Source organism: Tenrec ecaudatus, chromosome 3 (genome assembly GCF_050624435.1).
Source record: "Tenrec ecaudatus isolate mTenEca1 chromosome 3, mTenEca1.hap1, whole genome shotgun sequence".
Classification (NCBI taxonomy): Eukaryota; Metazoa; Chordata; class Mammalia; order Afrosoricida; family Tenrecidae; genus Tenrec; species Tenrec ecaudatus.
Genome location: NC_134532.1, coordinates 203,382,873 through 203,398,203, shown reverse-complemented (window position 1 = coordinate 203,398,203; position 15,331 = coordinate 203,382,873). Strand labels below are relative to the sequence as shown.

At 46.0% G+C, this 15,331-nt stretch overlaps 1 protein-coding gene and 1 non-coding gene across 2 annotated transcripts in view; one reads left to right on the top strand and one right to left on the bottom strand.

Annotated features, from left to right (window-relative positions):
* The window catches only part of SLIT2 (slit guidance ligand 2), a 404,634-nt gene that overhangs the window by 200,598 nt on the left and 188,705 nt on the right, over window positions 1-15,331 (top strand). The gene's annotated exons all lie outside the window — the stretch shown is intronic.
* On the bottom strand, window positions 4,361-4,495 carry LOC142444170 (small nucleolar RNA SNORA21). The gene has a single exon (XR_012783827.1). It is a non-coding gene; the product is annotated as a small nucleolar RNA SNORA21 (small nucleolar RNA).

Below are 15,331 nucleotides of genomic sequence, written 5' to 3'. Positions count from 1 at the left end.
GCCCTGTGCACTCACTCAGAGGTTTCTCATAGAGAGGCCTGGGACTCAGCTTCCTTAATTAGTGAATTCAGGAGCTCCGGGGACATTGTTGGACCACTTAGCACAAGACCAGCCGTAGGAAGCCATGAGACAGAGATGTTGTTTCCTGCTTCTATAAAACGTTACAGCCTCGGAAACACACGGGGCCGGTTCTGCTCAACCTTCAGGGTCACTGGGAGTGAAGCGGACTTGATGGCCGTGTTTTCGTTTGTTTCGGCTGAGTACCATTTTTTTAGTTGACTGCTTTGGACATGAGGCCAGGAGAGACCGGTCGCTGGAGAAGGACAAGTAGAGGGGCGGTGACAAAGAGGAATCCGTGCATGACCGGATAGATGAACACAGTGGCTTCTCAGTGGGCTCCACGATAGGAATGATTGAGAGGGTGGTGTCGAACTGGGTGGCGTTCCCTTCTGTGTACATCTGGCAGCTATGAACCTGAACCATGGCCTCGATGGACCCTCGCAACCACAGCAGCCATGTCGCTGGTGTTACATCCTCAGCCAAGCCGTGTCCACTCCTCTGGGCGCCGTCCTTGAAACTGATCAAAGACAGGGTTTTCTTAGCATATATTTTCGAAAAGATCATGTCTACAAAACGACATTCATGGGCTGTCAGAACTAAATCTCGGGGGGGGGAGGGCATGATTTCTTTCATGCAGAAAAATGAACCTTATATGCCAAGAATGCCCGGCCGCCTTCTTTGTGGGAGGACAAAAAGGGGGTCGGTAGGAAGACCAAATTCTTGGAGGTTGCATCGTGCCTTTATGTTTAAAGCAAATATTTGTTTTGTTCTGGTTTTTCCTTTTTTGCTGTTGTTGTTTTTTCCCTTTAATCCCCTAAGACTGCGTAGCTGTCCCCGGAGCAGGCAAAGGCAGGAATGGGCGAGAACACACATCTCTTCTGGAAGTCAGAGAAATTTCATGCTCTTTAACATCCACTCTGACTGCAGGCCTTTCAGCAGAGTCTGGCTCCTTCCCCAGTGGGAACAAAAAAGGAAAAGTGATTAAAGTTCTCTCAGTCTCAGACAGCAGGGGGCAATGGCCTTGGAGTCTCCTACAGAGAGGCGGGGAGAGAGAGTCCTTTAACAAGATTTGAGAGAGTTCTTTGAAGCAAAGAAGTTAAGACTCACAGGGCTGGCTGAGGTCTGTTGTAATGTTTGTTCATTTCCTTCCCTTTAAATGGCTTCTTTGACTTCTTGGAATATGGTCATCCTCTTCATTAACGCGTTCCTGATAAAAGGCCTAAGGAGAAGTTGAGCTCAGAGCTGGGGCAAGTTTTCGGCTCCTTGGATTGTGAGTAGTGTGCTCAGAGTTTGAATCGTCTCATCCATTCCGATAGATACTGAGCGTGACCAAATCCAATATATATTGGTGTGTGTGTGTGTGTGTGTGTGTGTTGGGGCGGGGGTGGGGGCGGGATATAGAGGACAAAGGCAGAAAAAGAGAATGCCAAGTTGGATGCAAGGGGGAACAATTTTTACTACACGCTAAGTGGCTTTGGGGTTTGCATTTTCAGATGGCTTTGCCTTTGCAGTGGCCCAGTGGTCTCCTGACGGGTCCCCCCTCCAGCACAAACGACTGGCCCTTTCTCTCTCTTTCTTTAAAAAGAGAGAAAGAAAGGGGAGGGCAAGGGGGAGTTTGCAATCAGTATTCAGACATTCTTATAACTAATAGGATTAGGGGCGTTACAAAGGGATTTGAACAAGATAATTAGTTTACTGCTTATACCACAGTAGAGCACGCAAAATCCTTCTGAGAAAAGAGAGACAAAAATAGGTCAGAAAATGTGTGGGAAATGAGGTAACCCCTCTCAAGGCGGGCCCTGTCCATGGGAGCGTTAGGAAAGGACTCTGGGGCCTTCATTCATCCCTGCAGAAGGTTTGCTTCTTTTGCTTTCAGCATGGCCACCAGAGGGGTGAGGAAAAGTGACTTGGCTAATTGTAGAACGAATGGGTGTCATTCCTGGATCCCCATTATTCTGAGCTCAGTGTCTTAACAGTTGCCTTCAAAGTCTGAAAACCTGAGAGCTCTTCCCACTTTATACAGCGGGCATTGTTAGGGACCACCTCTGTGTTCTGACCCATCGCGATCCTGTGCACAGCAGAAGGGAACAACGCCCCGCCCTGCACCATCCTCACAATTGGTCTTATGCTTAAGCATTGAGGCAGCCACTGGGTTGGTCCATCTCGTGGAGGACCTTTCTCTTTGTCACTGCCCCTCCACTTTACTAAACCTGGTGCCCTTCTCCGGGTGTGCATGTGCACCTGTATGTTAACTTTGTGAACCTCACTGGATCCATCAGCATGATCAGACCCTCCAGCAGTTGTTATCAAGTTTGGGGCCTGCTTTTGACCATGGGCTATATTGCGTTTGATTGAAGAAGCAGCGTGACATCTCAGCATCATCAACTGTCCAAGAACTCTGGAAAAGTATTTTTTCCATTACAGATCTAGTGGAGAAAACAAGACCCATGCTGTTCAAGTCCATTGCTGACTCAGAGTGACCCTATTGGGCAGAGTAGAACTGCCCAGTATGGTTTCCAAGGTGCAGCCCCGGGAGTGTTCTTGGTCAACATTGGACTGCTAACCTCAAGATCAGTTGTTCACACTCACCAGCTGTTCTAGAGGAGAAAGATGAGGCTACAGGCCCTCCTACAGTTTTATAGCCTTGACCCTACACTAGGGATGCTATGAGTCAGAATCACCTAGAGTAGGGCAGTGGGTGTATTTGAATCATTACAGAAACAGACTGGCACTTCTATTGCCAGGAAAACAGCTGGTCGCCGCTGACTGCTTTGACTAGGAGCCAAGCAGGAAGAAAAAGATGATACCAAGGGGGAGTTGGCAGCAGGTACTAGAGGTCTGGTCTGCAGGCTGTGTTCGTTCTGGCTTCTCCTTCATTGTTGTTGATGTTTGGTGGCTCCCAGGAAGTTCCAACTCTGATGGGAGTCAAAGACAGCACAATGGAGCAATACCCAGGCTGGTGCTGTCTTCACAGTTGTTCCTATGTTGGGGCCTGTTGCTGGAGCCACTATATTAATCCACCTCATTGAGGGTCTTCTGCGTGACCTAATCTTGTTCAACTTTTTTGGGTCTGATGAGCAGTGCTTTAATTGATGGGGATTTACAAAAAAAAAAATCCACATTTCTGAAATACGGAGGAATGGAAAATAGATTCGTTAAAATGATTAATTGGCCAAAACAGGAGAAACTACCGGGGATGCAGTATAAAGCTGCCAGGAAGCCCATTCTTAAGGATCTTAAAGGCTCCAGCGGTACTACCCCATTTGGGGTTTCCTAGACTGGAAATCATTACAGGAGCAGACAGCCTCATCTTTTCCCCAGTGGATCGGCTGGTGGGTTTTTAGTCTCGCCCTTAGTAGCCCAACTCATAAGCCAGGTGGTCACCAAGGCTCTTTGGGATGGGATAGCTGCTTCATATGTGCGAGCATGTTTCTCTAATGGACTTGGGGAACCCATGCGGTTTGGGCTTTAACTATTTCCAACTGGGTCCTCATCTACATAACCCAGACTCCTCCCCACTTACCTATCCTCCCTTCCTATTTAAGGGTGATCTTGAGTGTCTACATGTAATATGTCCAAAACACCACACGTGTCTGGTCTTGCCTCCAAAACAGGTTTCTCCTGAATACTTTCTCTACTCCTTATCGCCATCTTGTCCTTTTCTTTGCTTAAATCAAAGAATAGGAGTTAGCTACAATTTCTCTAGCCCATAATGCTTGTTCTGCTCAGCAACTCTTACCTCGGGGCCTCTGCCCTTCTTTTTCCTCTGTCCAGCATCTTCTTTTCATAATTAGCATGTGCATGCTGCCACCTTCCTGCTTTGTCTGTCTTTCTCCCCCCAAGATCATTTCAATGGTGTCACCCTATCAAAACATGTAGTCACTCAGCCCCATCCTTCTTTCTCCTCTTCCTGACTTTATGCTTTGGCTTATTTGCTGACATCTGTCTAGTCTCACTTGAATGGAAGAGCTCTGAAGGCAGGTCTTGCTAACACCTGGAGAAACACTTAGATCAAAAACCCTCCCTGCCCCCAGTCGATCCTGACTCCTACTGCACTCAGTCCTCAACAAAGAAATAGAAAGTGGGGGGAAAGTGCTTAGTAAATATATGATGAGTGAGTTCTTTTTTTTTTTTTTTTGACGTGTCAGTCAGATTGATCATTTATTGCACTTTTAAGTTGTGTAATCACGTATAGGCCACTTGTAACCAGGACGTTTCCCCCGTTGATATTTTTCTCCACACTCAGCTGAAAACCTCTCCACCGGGATCCCACTCTGGTTTTAGGCCCCGAAGTGGGTACTTCTGTCACATCACTGATTGAAGCGGACAACAGGAGACCTTGCTGCTTCAACCAAAAGTGGTGTTTTTTAATCTGCCCTTTTTGACGGCTCAGTGGGTCACTGGAAAAAGGCCCACCAAATGCTTTTAAAGGGGAAAAGTGAATTATTGTTGTCTCTGTTATTCTCGAGCCTTACGTTGATTGAGTGCTCATCGTGTTTCCAGGAGTTCTCGGGGAGCAGTGGGGTCAGCGTAGGGCGGAGTGGAGTTCAGACCCATCAGCTGCTCTGTGGGTGATAGATGAGGCAGCTGGCTTCAGTGAAGATTGCCAGCCTTGGAAATTGTCCGCAGCTGTTCTCCGCAGTACTGGCTCATTGCGACTGTCTTTGTGAGTGGGCTTGATGGGGTTTGGGGATCAAGTTTCAGGCACCATGCATACAACAGTATGGTTTCCATGGAGATTAAATGACTTGCTCTAAACCAGTCATTAGCAGTGGGGTCACTAAGCAAATTTGGGTTCCAGATTTCACAGTATACGAACATTGGATCCACAAGTTCACTGCCACCAAGTGGATTCTGACTCCTGGCAACCCTAAAGTACTGGGTAGAACTGCCCCTGTGGGTTCCCAGGCTGGCAGTCTTGATGGCGGTATGGAGGTCTCTATTTCCCACAGAGCAGCTGGGGATCCAACTGCTGACCTCACTGTTAGCAGCCCAGTGTGTAATCCGTCCCACACGAGATCATGATACTCATTGACTACCTTCTCTGTTGTGTGAGAAAGCTGGAGCTTTCTACTCCCCTAAAGAGGTACAGTCTCGCACACCCACATGGGCAGGTTTACCTTGCCTTATTGGGTCGCTATGTGTCAGCATGGATGTGAGGGAAGAGCGCTGCGTCCTACTCCTTGTTTCAGGAACAGTAGATGGGCTGGGTTTGGCTTCTGGCCTTGAGAATTGCTACAGAGCAGGAGATAAAGGCATCTTAAAGCAAATGCTTATCACTGAAAATTATCCAGAAAGCAGCTCACCTGCCATTTTTAATTATATCAAGCTTTCCATCTACATAGTTGATTTTGCCAAGGCCTTCTAATGAAATCGTTCCACCAGTTAATTTAATTTCAGTGGGTTTGCCAGAAGTGCAATTAATTGTTAAAAGTCCCCAATATAAAATTTTGCTTGGGGAAGCAGTCTGCCGTATCTTTCTATACCAATAACTCGGATCACGTGTTTGTCATTCTGGCAGAACATCTTGATATACTTCAGGAAATGTAGTGGGGGAAATAAAAAAAATTTTTTAAAGAAAATAGGAAAATACTGTGTGAACTCCACTGCCGAGTTTCCAGATACAAATGTTAGTCTGATTGGCGTATACCAATCCATCATGAGGTTGATCTCCCTGGAACTGAGACTGCATCTGGGCCTGGCAACCGTGCATTATCACCAGTCACACGGGGAACCTTGCATCAGTCTCCCAAGGAAGATGTATCATCATGTGAGCCATTAGGATTAGACATGCTTACGTTGCAGACTTTAAATCAACTCCAGGAGCCTCTCTACAGATGTTGCCTGCTCCAGGTCTGTAAATAACAGAGTAGACGGTGAACTTCAGGGGAGGCGGGCCGTCCGACGGAGATGCTGAAATCAGGGCTGTCGAAAAGCCGTCACAGAGAGTAAGACGGGGCCAGGGCCATGGACGCTGCTGTAGTGGTCTCATTTGCTTAATAAGTGTCCTTTCAATGAAATCCTGCCTGCGTTTGAAATGGGTCAGTGCAGTCATTTGTGGATTTTTTTTATTTCTGTGTGTCCCTTTTGTGGCCCGGTGGAGTGTGGATTGGTTTCATATGTGAAGTGTGAGGCGTGTCAATAGCAAGGAAGCTTTCTTATCCATTTTCAACCAATAAATATTTAATGATCGTGGAACAGCTGCAGTGAAAGACATGCACAGACACAGACAGAAACGGGCTTTTCTAAAATACTGTGGCTTCCCTGCACCTTTGCCCTCCAACTCTTGAGTGGCGCTGCCTTTCTGATTTCATTTTCCAACTCACTGCTCTATGCTAACTCACAGCCACCGTGTCGTACAGGGCAGAATGCTCCCTGTGAGTTTCCGAGACTATGCTGGAGTAGAAAGCCCTGTCTTACTCCATTGGAGTCAATGGGGGTTTTGAACTGATGACCCTGCAGTTAGCAGCCCAACGTGTAACCACCCCCAACCAACCACCAGACATGGAAGTAATGGAATCATTTTGATCAAGACCATAACAAATGAATGTACTCAAAGCTAGCATAAGAAAAGAATGACCTTCATAAGCAGCCAACTGCTAACTAGTGGTGGTGGTGGTATATCATTCAGGCAATGCCCACTCAGCACGATCCTCATGACAGAGTAGAATGAACCCACCATGTTTCCTTGGCTGCCTGTCATATTTGTAGGAGCAAAACAACCAGAGCTTCTATAAAGCTGCCGGTGGATTTGAACCACTGATGGTTCAGTTAACAGCTCAACCCACTCATCTTTTCCACTAGTGGTCATTGGCTGACCAGTACACAGTATGTGTTTGGGCTGTGTCGTGGTCTAGCTTAGATCCCCTTTCATTTTTCCAGATGTTGCATCGTTGTTATGGATGCCTTTATTGATGTATTTTTCCTCGTGTCCTTGGTGCCCATTAAAAAGTGCCCATTTCCCTGCATCCTCTGTTTCTTGTACCATTTTCAAAGAATGCTCCATCTCTTCTCTTAATAGGCTCTGTGCACACACTTTTAATACAGCCAATAAAGTGCTCAGGCCAGCTTGCTGTCTTTCAATACATGTTGGCTACAAAACCAGAGGTATGAGGGTAGCTGGGGATCACGGTCCTGTAAACTCTCACATCCTTACTCCTTCTCCCTTCCAGCTACCCTGCTCTTTCTTCCTGCCTCCAAACCTTTCTCTCTGTTCCGTCTCGCTTTTCTTCCTCCTTCACTTTGTCTGCCTCTCTGCCTGCATCATTCCTCCCACCCCTTTCTTCTACCTCTCTCTCCTACATGCTCTTGGCACCCTTTCTCTCCCTCAGGTTTCTTCCTTTTCAATTCAAGGATGTTAGAACCCTTGGGATATTCTTGGAAGAGAATCCCATCCGACATACAGAAATATGTTTTAAAAGTCTACCCTAACTTCGCTAAGCGTACTCAGAGACCATCAAACATCCTCTTTATTAAATAATAACCCATTGCTGTTGTCTTTAACCATTTAATTCCCATGCTATAAATACCAGTAAATAAATTACTGAGGAAAAACATTATCTGAGTAATTACTATATCTTAGGCTTAATGCTGAAGCTAAAAAATAAACTAGCACACACATTTATTTATTTAGGAAAAACATTTTAATATAATATTATGACAAGAAAGCAAATGGTCTAATCAAGGAGCGAATGCACTTCCATCTGAGAATAGGAAAAACAAATTACAAATGTTTTAATCAGAGGTGGAGGAGAAAAACATGAGACGTATATCTGGTTCGAGTAGAGACTTACTGTATTAATAGATCTTAAAACCTACCCCTGTTGAGTTGGTTCCATCTTATAGTGACCCTAAATGACAGTATAGATCTGCACCTTAGGGTTGTTGAAACTAGAAATCTAAACTCATCTTTCTTCCAAAGCGCTGCTGGTAGGTTTGAACCGCCAACCTCGAGGCCACTAGCCTGATGTCTCATTAGTGGAAAATGAAGTGGGTGTGAAGTAGAGCAAACACACGGGGTAGTATGTCCCAAGAAAACAAACCAAATGGAAGAAGGTGGAGTGTGTTTAGAAAGGGGAGGACGACTCATTTCCTAGGACCTGGTGCATGGACGAGGGTGTGGTATGCAATTGAAAGACAGAACTCTTGCCACACTTTGTGGACTTCGACAGTCTGGCAATCTCTGAGTGAGGTGGCCACATCTGTGTTTTAGGACATTACTTGGCTAGTACTACAGAGGGTGACGTGGAGAGGGCATGGACTGGCAGCCGAGTCTGTGTTTTCTGTGTGATCTAATTTGAGATCAAAAAGCAAAGCTGAGGAGGCCTTGCAGATTGGTCAGCTAACTCCCTCTCTAGATCAGCCCCTTCAATTGAAATAATAGCCAAAATTTTCTCTCCTCGTAATGTCTTTTCAGGGAGGGAGTGCTTAGATAGTGATGGATTGAGGCCGTGCTTCAGATGAGAGATGCAGGAAGGGAAAGAAAGGCCAGGACAGTGTTGCTAATAGCACAGTCAAATTGAAAAGGGCTACTTGTCTTTGCTCCAGTAGCTTAGAAGGGACGAGAAAGAGTCGTACGAAAATGGATCATAGAATGGAATAGAATTTTTGTTTTTCATAGGTCACATCATGCCTGAGAAGCCTCTGCGTTCTTTAGAGCAATATATCAGGAGATGCAGTGACATTTTCAGCATCCCCTGCTCGCATTATTTGGGCATGCACACACCCCGCTTTAAGAGCTGAGGTGTTGGGTAGGATGCGCTGCATTCACTTTGAGCTTTTCTAAAAGGGCTACAGAAATACCGACCAGCGTTTCCTGCCTGCAGACACAAACAAGGTGGATTTGATTTCTGTCCATATGAGAGAGAACTACCTTTTTCAAACTGGCTTATTATTATTATTATTGTTATTTCCCCCATGTTGAGGACAGAACCTGCTGCTAGAGGTACTCGGGATGAATGCTTTCAGGGACAAGACAAGGGGATGAGACATTTTCTCATAAGGTTTAAATGCGTTTGGGTCCAAGCAGAAAATGTATAGTTCAAGGGATGTTTCTGTAGTGTTCATTCATTCACTGCCCATTTATGGACCCAAGATTGAAATATCAAACCTTCTGCCATTCAGAGAGAATAGGCAGAAAGTTGAAAGTGGACAAAAGATGTAATTTGGAACTAATTTGGACTTTGTAATATGATTAACATGTAGTTCTTCAGCATTTACTCGGTGTCCTCCGGCAATATGCAATACTGTCAATGTATAGTCTTGGAGTGACCAGGAATATTGGGAAATAATTGAAACTTCCAAGCAGACGAGATAATTTAGCGTGCCTCTACTCACAAACACTGAGTTGATGCTGACTCATAACGACACCCCAGCCTGGGAGTTTCCTAGGCTGTTTACGAACAAGGAGCTGCTGGTGGTTTTGAACTACCTAACATGAGGATAACAGTCCAACACGTGTAACCACTATACGACCAGGGTTCCTTAATAGTGTTTAGAGGGTCCTTACCTAATGGCTTCCTTGGAGAAGAGGAACAAGCTGTGAGATGGAGCTGCTGCACTCAACTTGACAGGAGGCAGAGCCAGATTCAAGGTGAAAAGTACCAGATGCTGAACTCAAGGATCCATTGGTGTCTGGGGAAAGCGCCATTGGACCAAGAAGGAAAATGGAAAGCGAATGGAGCACATCTAAGCACTTTGGGTAGAGGAGCTGTGGTCGTGTAGTGGGTACTTGTTGGGCTGCTTACTGTGAGGTTTTGGCAGTTTAAAACCACTAGCTGCTTCTTGTAAGAAAGATGGGGTTATCTATTGCCATCAAGACTTACAGTCCCACAGACTCACAGGGGCAGTTCTACGCTGCCCTGCAGGGTGGCTGTGAGTCAGGATCAACTCTGTGGCAGTTGAGTTAAGAGCTGTGGAGACACAATGGATGAATTCCCTGCTATTAACTAGAAGTCACGCCCTAGGACAATGGTTCGCAACCTTCCTAATGCCCGACCCTTTCATATAATTCCTCTTGTTGTGGTGACCCCCCCCCCAACCATAACACTATTGTCGTTGCTACTTCATAACTGTAATTTTGCTACTGTTATGGATTGTCATGTAAATATCTGATAAGCAGGATGTATTTTCATTGTTACAGATTGAACATAATTAAAGCATAGTGATGAATCACAAAAACAATATGTTATTATAGATTGCGGAATTTTTATTTCCAATGACTAATAAATGAAGTTTTGTCTTGAAGCATGTTGTAGCATGGGTAACAGTCTTCATGCCAGGTACTTGTATGTGGGCATATCTGCATGTGGGCGGACCCGTCTGGAGATGGATAGAGGAGCCATGTCTTGGTTCCTAAGACCATCGAAAAGATGTGTTTTCCTAAGACCATCGGAAAGATGTGTTTTCCGATGGTCTCAGGCGACCCCTGTAAAAGGGTCATTCGACCCCCAAACCACTGATGTGGTGATCTGCTTCCATAAAGATTAGAGCCTTGAAAACCTTACAAGACCTTGCCACTCTGTTCCATAAAGCCGCCCTGACACCATGCGATGAGGCAGCCTCTACTAGACGGAATCTGTGGTGTTGGGATGGCGTCCTGGAGACGAGGAGCAGTGGTCAAGCAAGGGTTGCTGTGCAGGTTGATCCATTTGCAAATGTGAAATGGAAGTTTTTCCGAGAGACTGTCTTCTCCGTGAATTAGTAGATAGACTGATTTTCCTAAATTAGAAAGGCTAAGCATGGAGGCAAGGCTTGGTGGTGACATGGTGCATGCTGCACGGTCATCCTGAAAGTGGGCAGTTCAGGCTCACCCGCAACTCCACAAAGGAACATTCTGGACATCTGCTCCCCTAAAGCTGCCCGGCCCGAAAACCCTCTGGATGATCTCTGTCTCTCTCTGCCGGCATTTCCTCGGTGGCGGGTCACAGCAATTGCACCAGTAAACCAAAAAAAGGGCGCAAGTAAGTGGGAGGCGTAGAGACCCAGCTGAAGGTAAAACATAAATGTACTGTGATGGTACTTGCTTTTTATGCTCCTGTTTTACCTAAATTTTGCCTTTGACCAAAAACAGGGAAAAAAAGAAAAGGCAACACCCTTGTATGTTTCGTTAGAGCATCAAACCAAACCGACTATCACCGAGTCGACTCCAACTCCTAGGGAAAATAGGACTGCCCCTTTGGGCGTTTGGTCCCTGAGATTACGAATCTTCATGGGAGCAGAAAGCCCCATCTTTCCCCTGAATCTAGGCTGGTGGGTTTGAGCTTTTCCGTGCCTAAGTCATTTGGCCAGCAGGTCCCTTGTTCGGGGTGCTAGTAGGTGGACTTCCTTTGACCCGTGCTTTGGAGGCAGGCACAACTGTGCTAGAAGCCTGGTGTGACCTGCGACTCAAACAGACTCACTGCCATCTAGTCAATTCTGACTCACAGCAACCCGATAGGACAGGGTGGAACTGTTCCAGGGGGGTGGTTATGAGACAGTGACTCTTGAAGGGAGCAGATAACTCCGGCTGGTGGTTTGGAACCGCTAATCTCACAGTAGCACCCCAACACATGACCCACTATATGCCACCAAGTCTGTGACGAGGGAGAGCTGATCGGCTGCAAAATAGAGAATTGTGACCACTTCCACAGTATTTCTTTTTTTTTTTCATGAGCATAATTGAATAGTAAATAACTCGGTACTATATGGATACAATAAATATTTGTGAATGTTTTTCTCATTTTTATAATGGTCTTTTAAGAACATAGTCCTAGATGTGTGATAGTCATTTTGAGAGCTTCATCTTCTGAAGTCTCTCAGTCTCCCAGTCTCTCAATTCTATACCTCGGTCTCTGCCACATCCAAGCACTGTTGAATTGCCAGGGCCACCTCCTCCATGAAGCTTTCCTTAAATACTGCATGGCCACTGATCTATGCTTTGCCTCTCTCAAGCACAATGTCTCTGTGGCAATCTTAGAAGCGGACTTGAACCCTGAATAGGTGTTCTAGAAGTCTCAGGTGCAGATCATTAACATGCCTGGCTGCTAACTGAAAGTTAGACTGTCCCAAGTCTGCGCACCATCCCTCTCTGACACATGAGCTATTACCTTGAATCTGAGTTGACAGCGTAGCTGTCCTGCATGTACGTTCTTTGGCTTCACAGTAGATTTGCCTCATTATTTAGACTCAAAATAAGTGACTTTTAAATGTCTTCAGTATGAATTCCACCTCAACAGAAAGAAGAGGAAGCATATCCTCACAGTTGCTCCAACTGGTAACCCTAGAGTAAAAGGAGAACATCGGAAAGTCGTCAGGGAGTTCCTTTGCTCAGATCCATCATCCAGGCATCTTCATGTCCCTAAACACCACCACCACCCACCTCCCTCGGCAGACAAGGGACCACTGCCCCAGGCAGATCTGCCCCAGAGGCCTTTTGCAAATGGTAGAAAGCAGGGACGTCACTTTGAGGGCTAAGCCAGGGTCTTTTCAGTCACTCCACTCCCAGGTAAAAGCTGGTGGTGATGTAGGTAAAACCAAAGAATGGCTGCATTTTCAGATACCAGGGACGACAAGAAGAATACACGCAGCTCCCACGGCGGCACCTCTCGAATGCTCCTTAGAAGCAAGGATGGCGACACCTCAGCTCCCGTATTTTGGACCTGCCCCTGGAGAAGACCATCATGCATGGTAGAGTCAGTAAAAAAAAATAAATAAAAAGAGGAAGGCCCTCAATGAGATGGATTGACACAGTGGCTGCAACAATGGGCTCAAAAAGAGCAAGGATTTGGGTCATGGCACAGGACAGGACCTTGTTCTCTTTTGTTGTTCTTGGGATTGCTGCGAGTTGGAGCTCCTTCGATCGCATGGAACAACAACAACAATAACAACAAGTGCAAAACAAGCAGCCATCTAGCTCAGAAGCAACAAAGCCCACAGGGAAGAACACACCAGCCTGTGTGATCGCGAGGTCCCGAAGGGATCAGTTATCAGGCATCAAAGAACAAAAAATCATATCATTGGCTGCACACCTCCATGATACAATCACCAAAGACAAACGGGTGCATAAGCAAATGTGGCGAAGAAAGCTGATGGTGCCCGGCTATCGAAAGAGATAGTGACTGGGGTCTTAAAGGCTTGAAGGTGAACAAGCGGCCATGTAGCTCAGAAGCAATAAAGCCCACATGGAAGAAGCACACACCAGCCGGTGCAATCACGAGGTGCCAAAAGGACCAGGTATAAGGCATCATGCAAAAAAAAAAAAAAAAGAATATATATATATACCATAGTGAATGAAGGGGGAAGTGCAGAGTGGAGACCCAAGGCCCAAGTGTCGGCCACTGGAGATCCCCTCATAGAAGGGTTTAGGAGAGGAGATGGGTCAGTCAGGGTGCGATGTAGTACCGATGAAGAACACAGCTTTCCCCCAGATCCTGGATGGTTCTTCCCCCCAACTACCATGATCCGAATTCTACCTTGCAGGACTGGATAGGGCAGAGGTTGTACACTGGTGCATATGGGAGCTGGAGGCACAGGGAATCCATGGTGGATGATACCTTCAGGACCAGTGGTGTGAGGGGCGATGCTCGCAGAGTGGAGGGTGAGTGGGTTGGAAAGGGGGAACTGATTACAAGGATGCACATGTGACCTCCTCCCTGGGAGAGGGACAGCAGAGAAGGTGGGGGAGGGAGACTCCGGATAGGGCAAGATATGACAAAATAACAATCTATAAATTATCAAGGGCTCATGAGGGAGGGGGGAGCGGGGAGAGAGGGGGGAAAAAAAAGAGGACCTGATGCAAAGGGCTTAAGTGGAGAGCAAATGCTTTGAAAATGATTAGGGCAAAGAATGTACGGATGTGCTTTATACAATTGATGTACATATATGTATGGATTGTGATAAGAGTTGTATGAGCCCCTAATAAAATGTTTAATATATATATAAATATAAAGCAAAAACAAAACAACAGGTGCCTATTGCATCCAGCCTAGAGGCAGTGAGGCTGCTTGAAAAGGACTCTGGTGAACACTGGCCAGTTCTGGCCAGCTACCAACTCTCTGTCTCTCTCACCACCCCCTCCCACACCTGGTCATTCATGCAGGGCTCTCTGTACCCATCCTGGTATTAAATGATCTGCTATTAAAATGATAAATTGGTTTCTGCATCCGCAGTTCACTGTGCTTGAAGGCTGCTGTTTCCTGAATCTGGGTTGTGTATTACTGTGCCATCTTAAAAGGTGATATTTCTTAACTGCTCACTACATTTTTAAAGGATTTCCTATTTCTTTTTATTATTCATTCAGGCCCCTTTCAGATACCTTAAAAGCATGTTTTATGATTAAATGTCTTTTCCATAAATAAAATCATAACCAAGCCAAACCCAGTGTCGATAAGGCAATGCCAACTCACACTGGCCCTTCGGAGCAAGGTAGCTGGCTCCGTAAGATTTCTGAGGATGGAAATCAGTGTGGAGCCAGGTGGCTACATCTTTTTCCTGGCTAGCCATTGATGGGCTGAAATAGCTACCCTTTCTGTTAGCAGACTCTTGAACCACTGTGCCATCAGGGGTTGCTTAGGCTTATTACGTCAAAAATTCGCAGCAACCCTATCAGACAAAGTAGAGCTGTCCCTGTGGGTTTCTGAGATGAAATGTTTGCAGGAGTAGACAGACTCATTTTTCTCCCAAGTAACGGCTGTAGTGTTTCAACTGCTAACTCCGTGGTGAGCAGATCAATGTATAACCTACTGTGCCACTATGGCATATTATAAATTCAAAAAAAACTCAGGGCCATCAAGTCAATTCCAACTCATAGCAGTGGGATGGGATTGGACCCAGTCGAATGGCCCCTGTGGGTTCCTGAGACTGTAACTCTTTAAGGCAGTAGAAAGCCTCATCTGTCTCTCCTGGAGCAGCTAGTGGCTTCAAACCGCTGACCTTGTGATTCACACCCCAATACCTATCACATAACCCTGTACCTCAACAGGCTTCCTCCTGCTTACTATGGAACACTTTCAAAAGGAGTTTACAAAGACTCAGAAGACACATTGTTTAGGCGCCCTTGCCCTTGATTGTTGCTGTTGTTGTCATAGGGTAGTGTGGAGTCCATGCCGATTCGTAGGGATTCCATGTGCAACCAAATGAAATACTGCGTGGCCCTGAGTCCTTCTCAACAATTGTTATGTTTCGAGCTGTCGCCGCCATTGCAGGATTTTCAGCCAGTAATGGGGCTCAGATTCCTCTGTGACTCTTTTTAGCCTGGTGCACTTTAGCCCAGAAATCTATTAGGGTTCAGAGC